The sequence below is a fragment of the Temnothorax longispinosus genome, chromosome 11, assembly GCF_030848805.1.
Source record: "Temnothorax longispinosus isolate EJ_2023e chromosome 11, Tlon_JGU_v1, whole genome shotgun sequence".
Lineage (NCBI taxonomy): Eukaryota > Metazoa > Arthropoda > Insecta > Hymenoptera > Formicidae > Temnothorax > Temnothorax longispinosus.
Window position 1 is genome coordinate 11,274,120 of NC_092368.1, and position 15,041 is coordinate 11,289,160.

General features: G+C 32.3%; 2 long non-coding RNA genes across 2 annotated transcripts in view; one reads left to right on the forward strand and one right to left on the reverse strand.

The window, feature by feature from the left end:
- Window positions 1-4,408: 4,408 nt before the first annotated feature.
- Window positions 4,409-15,041, reverse strand: part of LOC139821350 (uncharacterized) — a 47,771-nt gene continuing 37,138 nt past the window's right edge. Inside the window, exons 2-4 of the long non-coding RNA XR_011734253.1 lie at window positions 5,805-5,874; window positions 5,242-5,359; window positions 4,409-5,039 (exon numbers count right to left, since the gene is read on the reverse strand). This is a non-coding gene — a long non-coding RNA (uncharacterized lncRNA). The remainder of the gene's footprint in view (window positions 5,040-5,241; window positions 5,360-5,804; window positions 5,875-15,041) is intronic.
- LOC139821351 (uncharacterized) lies at window positions 5,366-9,633 on the forward strand. The gene is made up of 5 exons (XR_011734254.1): window positions 5,366-6,632; window positions 6,849-6,919; window positions 6,998-7,054; window positions 7,131-7,193; window positions 7,473-9,633. It is a non-coding gene; the product is annotated as an uncharacterized lncRNA (long non-coding RNA).

A 15,041-nucleotide genomic window follows, 5' to 3' on the forward strand; every position in this document is an offset into this window, starting at 1 on the left:
AGATCGTCGTTGTTGGTCGTTGTGTCAGTGACAGTCGCACGTGCGACCGCATCGTCCAGCGTTTGTCGCATCGTCTCGGCGTCATTGTCGCCGCCGTTGTAGCAGTGGTGGTGTCGGTGGTGGTGGTCGTCGTCGTCGTCGTCGTCGTCGTCGTCGTCGTTGTCGTCGTTGTCGTCGTCGTTGAGGTGGTGGTCGTCGTCGTCGTCGTCGTCGTCGTCATCGAGGTGGTGGTGGTCGTCGTCGTCGTCGTCGTGCGCTCGTCAGGATCTGTATTCACGTGCCTAAATTGTTTTATGAAATAGGTAAAACAATTATTTTTTAATAATGTTTTGCATAAAAATTTTGAATAAATTTTTATATTTTTTTCTTAAAAAACAATTATTAAAATGTATCCTATCATTTTTCAAGATTAGATGTACGTATATGTATAGAAAATGCAGTGTGACTGATTAGCCCCAGGGGGGGACGCTTTAACCCCGGCATTTTTGAGATTTCAATTTTTGCACTGTTGTCGTTTTTGCTCCATACCGGTTAAACAAAGCGACGTAGATAAAAATTTCTTAAATAAATTTTGTAGCTAAAGGTTCACTCTTTACAGTGGTATACAATATTTAACTTAAATTATTTATTTTGTTATTAAAAATCGGCACCGAAAAAATCCAGACTGTTTATCTCCGGTCTCCCCTATCCTGTATACAAATAGTTTTTGGTAATGACTCTAAAGTGCATTGTAATGCAAGAGGAACTTGACTAATTTCACAAGAATTTGTTTGTTTAAAAACACCGGTATTTGTATCAATTCGCATTGCTCGCAATAACCGAGGATCACTATCAAAATACATACCTAGAATTTTTATACCTGCATCCTTTAAATATTTAACAGTGTAAGACCATCGCTTAATAACATCATCAGCTTTGAATTTATTGTCAGTACTGTATAAACACAAACAAAAAGAAGGTGCCTGATATACGAGCGGTTGTGCAATTATTACATACAATAAAGTGGCAGGACTATTAGTACTGAAGTATTCTTCTATTTTTTTAGCACAAGTAGCTGTAAATGAGTGTGTTACAGGCATTCCATCATTGTTCAACGGTAAAGGAAAACCAACGAGTTGATTCAATTTAGAGTCATATTGAATACGACCGGTTATTCGGGTTGGATCTTCGCTTAACCATACATAAGATGGTAGTTTTCTCATGTGTAAAAACTTTTCTAATTCCGTGACTCGCATATCACCTTCTATTATTAAACAACCCGAATTATCTAACGTACGACTTATTGTACTCAAAGAAGGTAAGGGTAAGTTCACAGATAATGTTTCATACAACATTCGACCACCGATAACAAATAAATAAGTTGCGAAAAGCCTAAGTGTATCGTCGTATCGTTGTCCCCCCTTCTTTTTGTTTGTGTTAGAAAGAGCAGTGTTCATTAATTTTTAAAAAAATAAGGTTTGTGCGTTTCATTTGACTCATATTGTATATCATGGTTTGCAGAATTATCTGAGTGTTTTCCCAGAAAATGTTTAATAGAAATATTTAATTCTTTATTTCGATTAATTTCAACATCTAAACGATTGAGCACAGGAAAGTAACATGAAATTCGTGGTTGAGTTTCATCTACAGAAGAGAACAATTTACGCATGTTTCTTTCTGATCGCGATCGAGAATTATTAGTAGTACGAACATTTTTTAGAGAAATTGTTTTTTCGAGATAATTTGTTCGATAATCATCTTGATCTACCATTTCCCCCAAACACTATCTATATCCTTGCTGACATCATTTAGTGATTTAGACGTTGATGGTAAAGATTCATGGGTTGTTGGATTTTCAACTGTTTTATTAGACGCGGAAATAGATTCAGTTAATCGTTTAGATTCCTTCATGCTTACAGTTTTGATAATAGATTTTGAGTCTTGTTCAGGCTTATCTCATTTGTCTTTTTATCTGAAGATTCTGAATGACGTCCAGAATCCAAAGTAGAGTTATGCATCGGATTATTGGTTAAATGAATAAAAAATGTATCGGTAATATTTACGGAATTGTTACGAACGAAAGCACCAACTCGTTATTAACAATAGTTCCTTCTGCAATCACAGCTAATGTAGGATCATCAGTATGTTGACTTTCGTTAGATATATCGCTGGATATCTTAAAAGAATCCTTATAATTGACTTAACATTACTTAAAACCGCCTTTTTCTGTCCAGCAGATTTTGTATGAGTCTCAATATGACGAGCAATATTTGAAATTATCCATCTGCTTCCGACTTTTGTAAAGTTAACAAGCACTGAACATAACGGGCATGTTACACAAGCAGAATATGTAAATGCTTTGGAAAGACCATTTTTGTCATAACTATTGGTTGGCGCTCGCTTGCACCTAATTGTAAGATAGTAGTTTAGTCGCACCTGTGTAATGTTTGACATGTTTGAATTGCGTTGATACTCGTTGTATATTAGTCAGTAAGCTCATAATCGTAAAGTTATCGTCGGTTTGAGACTCGCGCGAAACGTTGGCGGACCGCGACAGGTGTCAATACTCGCGCGACTCACCCGACTCGTGCTGCCCGCCCACGGGCGGCAAGCCTAATTATTGGGACAATAGTACTCGTTCGGGCCGTACTTCCAGGAGCGCGAGCCGAGAGAGTTCCGGAGCACGTTACTCCCGTAAGAATCGCCGACACGTTGAGACGGAGTACGAGCCAGAGTCGAGTGCTCGAAGAATATAACGGCGTGTGCCTGCTTGCCCGTTTGCGTGTTTGCTTGCTGCTCGCTTGCCTGCTTGCTCGCTACCTTGTCCGCCTGCACGCCTCCCGCTTGCTATCGAGGAGGATTCGCCACCTGAGAGGACGGACGAGAACGGCCGAGAGACTACCCCAGGAGGGCGCCGGGCTGCGATACGGTGAGTCGCTTCGCTTGCTTTATCCCGTTTTTCTTGAATTATATTTCGCTTGCATTCGTGAGGGGATTGCCCCTTTGGTCCTTTGAACCACCCTACTACAGGCCAATCGCAAATCCGGGGAACAATTGATACCCCCCCGAGCAACTATCTTTTACGGATATATCTTTACTTTTGTAGAGCACTTTAATTTCTTCCGTATGTCTTCGCTTACGTTCTCATTTGATGTATACTTTTTATTTAAGTTTTTAATAAGCGTCTCTACTTTCTTTCTTTTAGTATCAAGATTAACATTTGAACTTTGATCGCTTTGAAGTGGTGATACATATTTTTGTAAATTTGATTTGTCAACTGCGAGTTTCGCTTTCTTTAAAGATGGCTCATCGAGAGAAACTTGAAATGGCTTTGACAATCTCCAGATATCTGGTAACATTTCTTTAAGGGGATGCTGGAGACAGGTCTGTTTTACCACGAAATTTTCAGACACACAAATCTTTTGATTGATTTCACCGAATTAAAAATTTTTTGTCCAGAATTAAAGTATGGACGATAACGAAGACGGCAGGCACCAATTGCGTATGAAAAACGAAAAAAAATTAGAAAATTACATTTTTATTTTCGATTCTGCGGTCGACTCATGACAACATTTGCTGCAAATAAAAGTTTTAGACTGTGTACGTATACAAAAACCTTGCAGCCGTCACGGAAATACAATAAAGAAGAATCCTGTGCTTGCAGAAATGAGCTGCGAGCTTTAGTATAAGAGAAAAGTATGTTAGAAAATTTCATATGCACATGTTACGCGTCTCCCCGAATTCAGCCAAAAACTCTGCGCTCTGTATGTATGTGTAAGAATCGGTGAGCACTTCTTTATCGACGCTGGTCGAGTTTGCCTGCGCTCTGTATGTATATGTAAGAATCGGTGAGCACTTCTTTATCGACGCTGATCGAGTTCGCCCGCGACTCCAGCATCCCCTTAACTATTTTAACTAATGTCAGTATCAATTGCTTGTCACCTATCATGAATCGAAATTTTTCTGGCCTTTTCTCAAATAAACCAAAGTACGCTTTTAAATCTGCATTTGGTTCAATAAATTCTTGCATTTCATATTTTGCAAAATCTTCTAGTTCACTTATCATTGATTTAGTGATTTTTTTGAAAGATATTGGATTATCTACATTGTTAAAATGCATAATGTTTTTGATGTAGTTAGAAATAAAAACTCCATGTGTTGTTTCCAGAATATCCCAAAAGTTTTCAATAAAATTATTCTGACGAGCCATTTTGCAATCAATTTTCTTAAACTGAAGTAACCCAGTAAAATCTCGATTCATGTAATGTAATGTTATGACGATGTGTCTTTTGAAAACAGGCAACAGGAAGCTTTAGGTAATATATTACATTCTTTGTCTCTATATATTAATCACTAATCAAGCCACTAATAATACTTTTTGCTAACCTTACAACTTCCAACTAGATTGTTTTATATTATCCCTGTAATGCAAAAAAACACAATTAATTATTTTAAAAATTATTCCTTTATAAAAAAATTTATTGTAATATAATAAAAACCATTTTGTTTTTAATACAACGTATAAATATTTATAAATTAAAATTGTGGTATTTATTTATTACGAACTAAAGAAAATTGGATGAACATGTGTGTAAATTAGGTAGACCTTCGTATTGAAATAAAAAATAATAAATTATCCCGACACTAATTTTTTACTTATCAATATCATAATAACTATTTAATTAAATTGAAATGTATTATAATATATATTTTTAAACAAAAATATTTAAAAATTGTGAATGCTTTATTGATTTTGTATTATTTAACTCTCCATTACTCGTAGAGTGAGCGAAGCGTTTACATGCTATAGTAAGTATACTTACGACTCTCCATAAGTTATAAAACAATACAGCAAAAATCTTATTTTGCAATAAAAGGGCATTCACGTTTCGCTAATAGACATTGGAAATATTTGCTTACATACAAAAATCTGTCTTTTGAATGCCAGCCGATTGCTGAATTTTTTAGATCGTATAACTTATTGTTAGACACTTGGTTAGACATCTCATTTACATGTGGCTAAAAAAGTAGAGATGACAACAAGGATGACAACTATTTTCCTGTAATTGCACAAATACTCTTAAATGAACAAGTTTTAATATTGATTAAATAGTAGTACATCTTTCCCTTATAGAAATTTAATACTGTAAGTGATTTTTTGGCTAGTGATTAATCATTTAAAAACACTATTAAAAGCACTGTTAATAGTGCTTTTAATAGTGTTTAATTAAATTTCTATAAGGGTTTAAAGTAAACAATTACCTTGATTTTTACTGAAATGAGAATCTACCAATTACACACTGCGCAGTGCGCAATATTATTCAATAATCATTGAATTTCTCACTATTTTCATGGAATTATGACAAGTACACAATTCTACCTGCAAAAAATAACAGTTGTTATTTATCCCTCATCATCATTTTTGTGGAAAATATTCATCAAATTGTGAACGTAAATATTTGGAAAATAACTTGAATAAAATAAATTGAATAAATTGAGAAAAGTAATAAATTTTTATTTTAATGCCTGGAATTATAATAATTCGTAAATTAAACTCAAACATCTTAAAATACAAACTTTTATTAAATCATTATTTAAATATCTACATATTTAGAAATAAAATTTTGCTGATATTTATTTTTTGTTTGCTTCAAACAAGAGTCAGAAGTTATGTGAACCACGGAGACAATGCAAGGAGATTTAGGTTTCTAATCACTCGCGTAGCTACGGAGTTACGTCACAGTATATACAGTAGCGCAACTCTCCTGATTTCTTGTTGTCCAAAATGGAGTGCGCATGCGCGAAATAAGTAAGCGTCCACTAACCCCATCTGAACGTCGTTCTCTGAACTTCTTTCTCAATTGCTCTTTTTTTCTCCGTTCTGCTCCGCTCCCTCTTAAAATTTAAATGGTCAGTTAAGTAAATGCTTATCTGTATTGAAACAGAAATTTGAAGGGAATTAGCTCAATTTAGCCACTGAATGCTATTGAGAGCTGTTAGAAGTGTTTGACAGACTCTGAATACGTTTATGTGATGAAAGTGAAAAGAGTTTACAAAGTAAAGACAGTGAAAGAATGAAGTGAAGAAAAGTGAAGAAAGTGATAAAAGTGAAAAAAGTGTTAAAGTGAAGGAAACATAAAAGAGAAATTTTTTTCTAAGGGAATAGTTAACCTATATAAATATTATATAACTTTACAATTCTCTTGGAAGCACTTTGATCTTAGCTTTGTTTCAGGTGTTGCTGCATAATAATTAAAAATGAATGCGATAAGAAAGCCAAGCTGTGCAATACCAGAGTGCGTTAAAAAGTTCATTGATGTGCAACAACATTTTTTTAAATTTCCAAAGGAACAAGACAGGTATAACACATTGCTTTATATAATTATTATTTTTTATATAAATTATATTTTTAATTGTAATGTGTGCATTACTTTGTCATTGGTAAAATGGTACAACATTTACAGATGGCTGCAATGGGTACGAGCATGTGGAAGGCTGGATCTAAAACCTAAAGGTCCAGAATATGCCCACCAGAATTGTCGTTTGTGCGATTTGCATTTTGAAAACAAATGGTACAAAATTAATAAAGTTAGGGCTCGTCTTCACCCAGATGCTGTACTCACTATATTTTTTGGACCAGGTTTTCAACAACAGTGAGTTTTTACTAACAAATAATTATTAATTTTACATATTTTAATTTAATTAAATTAGTTTTGTTTCATAAAAAAGTATAAAATTGAATAATACTGGTATAAGGTAGTAGTACATAAAAAATAATAATAACAACAATATTTAACAATATTTACATTCTTTTTTATGTATTACGCGAAAGTAACATATAAAAACATAAAATAATTAAAATCTTTTAGGGACAACACACAGCACCCGAACAACCAACACAACAAAATGAGGAAAATGTGGTTAAAGAGAAAGTAGATAGGTATGCTACATATAAATTTTCTATTTTTTATAATATTATATTTTATAATAGATATTATGATACATATTTTTGTTGCAGAAATACATGTGCTGAGGCAACTGATGTTGCAGAAATGCAAGTGCAAGAAGATAATAGGTAATTTATATTAATAAAGAACTTGTTTACGTTTATTAACAATAATGGCTAAAAGAAAAAAATTTTATATTTTCAGCAAAGCAGAAACTTTACAAACAATCGTCCCAATTATTGTCAGTGACATAGAAATAACTCAACCGTAAGTTTTTCTTTACTAATTTACAGTTAAACATGTATTTTTATTTTTTTTATTTGTTATGTAATAAAAGTTTTCTTATAAAATATAATTGTTAGGATATAGAATGTAATTTATTTATTAACACATTATATTTAAATTTCTTTTAATTTTAGATTTTATTTAGATAACATTATTTTGCTGTTTTTGTCTCTTATAGCAAATTTATAGTTACACGATTACATATATCATATTTAAAAATAATCTTTGTGCTATGGATCTAACGTTTGGAATATATTATAGGAGCACATCCACTATCAAGAAGCCTGCAGTTAGGACTAAATCGTCCGATGATAGCTCGAGAAAAAGGAAATTGCGAGAGGATGAAGTTTCAAAAATTAAAGGCGCAAAATAAAGTAATGCGTGAAACAATCCGACGGCTTTGTATGGAAAAGAAGAAGAAAGCTATAAAAGTTGAAGAAGAAAACGAATTCGATCAACTAATAAAACTAGGCCGTAAGTTATTACCGGAAAAATTTAATAGAATATTAGCGGCACAAGTCGACGCACAATTAAAATGTAAACGTGGCAGAAGATATGATCCTGAATTTAAGAAATTTGCTTTATCATTATTTTTTTTAAGTCCACGAATGTACCGGGGATTAAAAGATTCAATTGCATTGCCTTCTGTACGTTCTCTACAATTATTTACGCAAAAATGGAATATTGAGCCTGGTATAAATGATAAAATTTTTGAAGCACTTAAATTGAACGTGAATACGTTGCCTCTCATAGAACGTCATTGCATAATATGTACAGACGAAATGAGTTTAAAAGCTCATTTATTTTATAATATATCACGGAATGAAATAATTGGTTTCGAAGACATTGGTGATAAAAAATCATCTAAACCTGCAAGAAGCGCTTTAGTTATTATGGCACGTAGTATTGCAGGTAATTGGAAGGTGCCTATTGTTTTTTGTTTTGTAGAGACTACATGCCATATGAACTTTTTAAAAAATCTGATATTTAATACAATAATTAAATTAAGAAATACAGGTGCTATGGTGCATGCATTGGTTACGGACATGGGTTCTAATTTTATACAACTGTCCCGTGATTTAGGAATATCTACATAAAATTCAACTTTTTCAGTTAACGGAGAAAATTTAGTTTACATTTTTGACACTCCACATTTAATAAAAGCAACCCGAAATAATTTGTTAAAACATAATTTTGAATTTAATAATAAAGTAGCTTTGTGGGATCATATTAGACAGTTTTATATGCAAGACGTCAAACAATGGATAAGAGCAGCTCCTAAATTATCAAAAATTCATATGGACCCAAATAACTTTATGAGAATAAAAGTTAAATATGCCGTACAAGTACTTAGTAACCATGTATGTGCAAGAATGTGTACACAGATGTCTGTCGGTTTTCTTCCGACTGAAGTCGTTGGAACTATAGATTTAATTGATCATTTTGATAAGTTGTTCGATATGTTAAATTCGTCCGCCGTAAATAATCCTAAAGAACATGGAAAAGTTTTTACCCGAAGTGAAAAACAAATGCAGTTTTTGCAACAAACGTCAGATCTTATAAAAAGTATTAAAGTAGTTAATAATAATAATAATGGTAAATATGTAAAAGTTAAATGCTTTGAATGCTGGCAGATAACAATTAATAGCATCATTCAGCTTTGGGAAACATTAAAAAATCATAATTTTCCATATCTCCGAACACGTAGATTGAATCAAGATTGTGTCGAAAATTTTTTTGGTTCCGTTCGGAAACAAGGCGGTAATTGTCTTAATCCGACACCTATACAATTTAAGCGCGCCTTTAAAAAACTTTTTAGTACAACATTATTAAAACATTCGGATACGCAAAATTGTGCTTCTGATAATGATGAAATGTTAAATCTTATTAGAGCGTTAGATAATAATACCAAAGAGTCCACTATTTCGGAATTTACTGCTTCATCATCGGCACATAACATTTTAAATATTCCAACTCATGAATATCGTTCAATGGATCTGCCAGAAGAAAACGCATTTAAATATGTTTGCGGATTTTTAATTAAAAGATGTACAGCAATACATTCTTGTGATATATGTACAAAATATATGAATGATAATATGGCTGTCTTAGATGATACAACATTATATTGTTTTTTTCGAGCCTATGAAAACGAAGAAGGAAATTTGTTTGGGAAGTTAAACATACCAAGTAATGACTTTGTTATTATATTCATAAATTAGAAGAAGTATTTGTAAAAAATTTTGAGAAGAATTGTTTTCAGAAAAATATAGGCAATTATTTATTCCTATTGGAAATATAATCAGGGACGACTTGAAATGTGGTGAGATGGGCAGGGAACACAACAATCTTAGTCTTTGTACACTCTGAATACTGTCTTTATTATATATAAGTATGTCACACTCTGTAACTTAAACCGTAACTAACACGTCTGAACACGACGGTGATCGAGGCTCTTGTGTGTTCACACAACGACCGAACGACCGCACGTACGCGTGGCGCCCCGAGGCGCGCGCCACACCGGAGCTGCCCTCTCGAAGGGCGGGAGCACATCGCTCGTTCAAAGCTCAGCTCCTCATAATTCCAATTAACACAAAATATAATTTTTGAACCGCCATGTCCAAACTTTCCTACTTCATTTTTGATAAAATTGTATCTTCGTATGCGTATATATTACACATTATCGCTGCATAATAAATCATGCAAACGGGTTACCACAAAAAATAGGAAACTTTTAAACGTTTCACATTTATAAATTTTCTTTGTAATTCTTACACTTTTTCTTATCTACACAGTCTTCTTCTTATAATGTTTAATTGTCATGTTGAGTTATGTTTTACGGGCATATTTTAATTATTGAGGCTACTGTTTCATTGATTCTTATTCTTATAATGGATTGTGATATATTACTTACCCAGTATTGTGTGTTCATTTATTGCATGTTTTGTTTGCTTGCAAATAACATTATATATATATAACTTTGCGTGTTTCTTTATTGCATTTTGTTTATTTTCAAATTATATTGTTTAATTTATATTATATTTAATAATGTATTGATTGTACTGTTGCGTTTTACATTTTACTTTTAATTAATGGCAACATGTATGTGCAATTTTTTCAGTTGCGTTAATATTGATATTGTGTTTTGATATTATGCGTTCATATTGTGCGTTGAAATTATGCGTTACTATATATGTATTAATATGTGTGCATTAATAGACTTTTATACATTACGTTACTTAAAATTTAATATTGTGTATGTTACATAAATTCATGTATTCGTGTGTGTTAAATATATATATGTATGTATGTGCGATGGTGCATGTGTATTTGTAAAAGCATGAATACTGTTAGTGATACATTTAATTAAATTATTTTTTTTTTTTTTTTAAGTTCTTACATACCTTAAGGATGAATAATCAAAAGGTTATACGAATGAAAAACTTGGAGAAGAAATGGAGCTTATTTATATTACATTTTATAGATTCCTTGTTTATATTTTAAGTATTTTCTGTTCTACATTATTGTACAGTAATTATTGTAGCTTGCACTTTTATTGCCCTTTTCTTTTTTTGGGTTGTATCGAGGTGGATCGAGTAGCTGAGATACAGATCGATGAAAGAATTGTACAATAAAGTGTATTTAATGTATTTTTTTGTTCTGTTTCTCTGGTCTGTGTTGAGGTGGATCGAGTAGCTGAAGCATGGAGCAGTGAATAAATTAAAAGAAAAAAAGACTACAATTTGGTAATACATATAATATGTAATTTCTTATGTATTGTAATAAAGATACAATTTTATTTTACATAAAAAATGTAGTTTTTTTATTATATTTATTAATGAAATATGTACTTTTAATATATTGCAGTTATATTTATTACAGGTATATTCTTTTTGTATAGGTATACATAAAATTATTTTAAAATGTAATATTAACATATCGTCGTATTAAAATTAAAATTTCATTTATTGCATTTTAAATTAAGCATGAATATATATCTCATTTTTATTTTGGATGCATAATTAAATCATTCATTTATTTCATTTAATGTAATAAAACTATTTTATATTAAATATTTTTTAATTATAATTGTTTTTTTATAAGTATAATGTATAAAATATTATATTTTGCTTTTCGGTTGTTCAATATATGTTATATAACATTATATTTTCTAATAACATACCTCAATACATTTATATTATTCAATCTGCAATCACATATCTGCAATATAATTTTATTTTTTCTCATTTTTGTATTTTTTTTTATGTTTAATACGTAATAAATATTTATCTTCATTATGTTTATTAAATTCAGATTAATTTCATGTAAAAATGGAGTGAGAGCGGAGAAAGGAAGAGCAATTGAGAAAGAAAGACGTTGGGCGCGTTCAACAAAACCGCTCAGTAGCATAGCACGTGATTGGCTCTTATACTTTTAGACCCAACGAATCAGCGTAGCGTGTCGATAAGACGACACTCATCAGTTGTGTCTGCTGTACGTGGCCGTTCAGTTGGTATTAGTGGGCGCTTACTTATTTCGCGCATGCGCACTCTATTTTAGACAACACTAACATCAAAGGCGCCGACAGAGAATTGCGCTACTGTATATACTGTGGTAGTGTCTCGCGCCAAGTACACGCGGAGCGAGACCGACCGTGACTTTTTTACGCGACGCGACGGGTTGCGAGTACCCGAGATGTTGAGATCTCAATAACGAGTGAACGGATCAAGTTCTAAGTAGGCTTGATCGATAGCTTGGGGTCCAATTAGGGGGGGGGGGGGTTTCTCTTATAATATCCCGCTCCGTGCCCTACGAGCGGAGATATTGCGACGCAAAGTCCAAATGTGAAAATTTTTTATTAAGATACTTCTTCTTCTATCTACTTCTAACGCCGACGTCTTATATGACACTACAAAAAGGCGTGATATCCGTACAAAATTACCTTTTTCAAAAAAAAGGTAAAAAAAATGCGCCAAGTACACGCATAGTAGTATATATGTATTATGTTGTTACCTCGAAAAAAACAAAGTGGTAGTATTATACCTCGAAATAACACCCTGTACATATTGTTTATACAATGCGTAATACTGCAAAAAGGCGTGATATCTGTACAAAATTATTTTTTTTAAAAAAAAGGTAAAGAAAGGCGCCAAGTACACGCATAGTAGTGTATATGTTGTTACCTCGAAAAAAAAACAGTGGTAGTATTATACCTTAAAAAAATCTAAGTAACAAGTGGTAGACGAAATCTTTGTATCTTGAAAAATCTCGAAAAAACCTAAACAGTAGTATCTTCACCTCGAAAAAAAAACAAAGTAGTAGTATTATACCTCGAAAAAACCTAAGTAACAGGTGGTGGACGTAATCTTTGTATCTCCAAAAATCTCGAAAAAACCTAAGCAGTATTATTTTTATTTCCAAAAAATTATTACTCAAGTGATACACATCACAAAATTACGTTACCTTATCAAAAAAGAGTCGCGCTTCAAGTGATCTATTATTACAATTACAAAAAAGAAATGATATCTTTTTTTAAATTACAGCGCCAATTACAGAGAACATATATTTTTCGAGATACAAAGATTACGTCTACCACTTGTTACTTAGGTTTTTTCGAGGTATAATATTACTACTGCTTTTCTTCGATTAGAATAAAAAATTGAATCATGAAGAATTACACAGAGGTAACAGTACAAAATACAATATTTTATTAAAATATTTAAACCCAATAAGGGAATACAAGGTATTTAAATACAAAGTTTATATATGTATTTTAAAAGATTTAATCGCATCGCAAAGAATTACAGAGGTAACAGTACAAAAAATAAAAATATTTTATTAAAATACATAAATTTTTCTTGTCAAAAAACTTGGCGCTGCTAGACACATCGCCCACACCCACTCGCTCGCACATACACACCAGGCTGACCTAATTTTGAGGTCTAGCAGCGCCAAGTTTTTTGACAAGAAAAATTTATGTATTTTAATAAAATATTTTTATTTTTTGTACTGTTACCTCTGTAATTCTTTGCGATGCGATTAAATCTTTTAAAATACATATATAAACTTTGTATTTAAATGCCTTGTATTCCCTTATTGGGTTTAAATATTTTAATAAAATATTTGTATTTTGTACTGTTACCTCTGTTTTTTGATAACATGGAAGATGACCAATTAGCTTCGGAATCTGCATTATTTCTTGAGAATAATGACAAGGACAAGGAAAATGAGGACTTCTTTAATGACGGTACTTGTAATAATAAAAACTTATTTTTTAATACTTGTTATTTTTAGCAACTAATGAGTAATTGTATACATATATATATATATATATATATATATATATATATATATATATATATATATATTACTAGCATCCCCCGCCGGGCTTCGCCCCGGAGAACATGTGTATTAGGACACGCAAATAGTCTCTCTCTCTCCCTCTCTCCATATGCATTGCTCTCATATATACGCGTAGCTTTTGCCATTTTTTAATTTTCAATATTACAAATTTATATTTTGGAAATAAAGCATTTTTGCATATAATATGCCATACCTCAATTTTGTGTCAATACCGCCAGCATTAGCATTACCCAAGATGTACCACGTGGAGGTTGCCTGGTCGGATTTACACCTCTTGTGTATGTGTGTTTGTGTTAGTGTTTGTGTGTGTGTGTGTGTGTGTGTGTGTGTGTGTGTGTGTGTGTGTGTGTTTGTACGTACGTGCGTATACGTTTTCGTGGGTGCGTATACATATGCGTTTTTGTGCCCCATGTGTGTACGTATGCGTATGCGCATGCATGCGTGTATGTATGTATATACGCATGCGCGCACGCTTTTGTTTATTTTGTGTACATGTTTCTATTTATGCGCGCGCGCATGCGTTTTTCCATTTTTCCATTTACACATCCTTTTTGACTTTGACACTAAACTTTTATACGAAACTTTTTTCTTTTACTTAAATTACTTTATTTCCCAAATATATGTTTGCAACACTTTAACTCACACTCATCCTTCATACAAATTTCTTTTTATTTTTGGTTGTTCAATTTTAAGCTTACAAAACTTCTGGATAAATAATATTTTTAATATTCCTACTTATTGGTAATAAAATGTATTGATTTTCTGCATTTCCAGACCTAGATAATCCAACATATAATTGTCCATGTGAAAAACATTCTTCACGCAAATCAATTCCAACATATTTAAACGTCTGTCCTTGTGATTTATTAATTGTAATTGCAAAAGACACTTTAATTGGAAACTGTTGTCGTTTAAATTGAAATGGCAAATCCGTTGGAATCATAGGGATTCGAGGTATATAAGCGAGTTCACCTGCTGCTGGACCAGTAAAGATGAAAGCTTCGATTATATTGTTGCACATATTTTTGATCTGTAATCTAGTGCCATTACATAATTTCGGTGGATTCAAATTTCGCAACAACATTATTGGTATTCCGACTTTCAGTTTCAGATAATGCTTTGGAAAACCTGATGGATTAAGTGCGTTTAAAAATTCTTGAGGATAGTGTACTACATCGTCATTATTAATGACGGTATCAATGGATCTGTATTCTCGGCTTTCACAATTTATCTTCTCCAAAATTATGTTGTTTATCTCCTCTACTGATGAGTTTCTTGGCGATACAATTGCTCTTTCACATAGCCAATTATAAGATTTTTCTACTAAATTTTCAATATCAGGATAAATTTCATCAATCAATTCGATTATAGTATTTACAACCTTTCCTATTTTCTCGTCAATATTTATGTAACCATTGTCATTAATTATTTTTCCCTCTCCTATATTTATTAATTGCTGTGAAAATT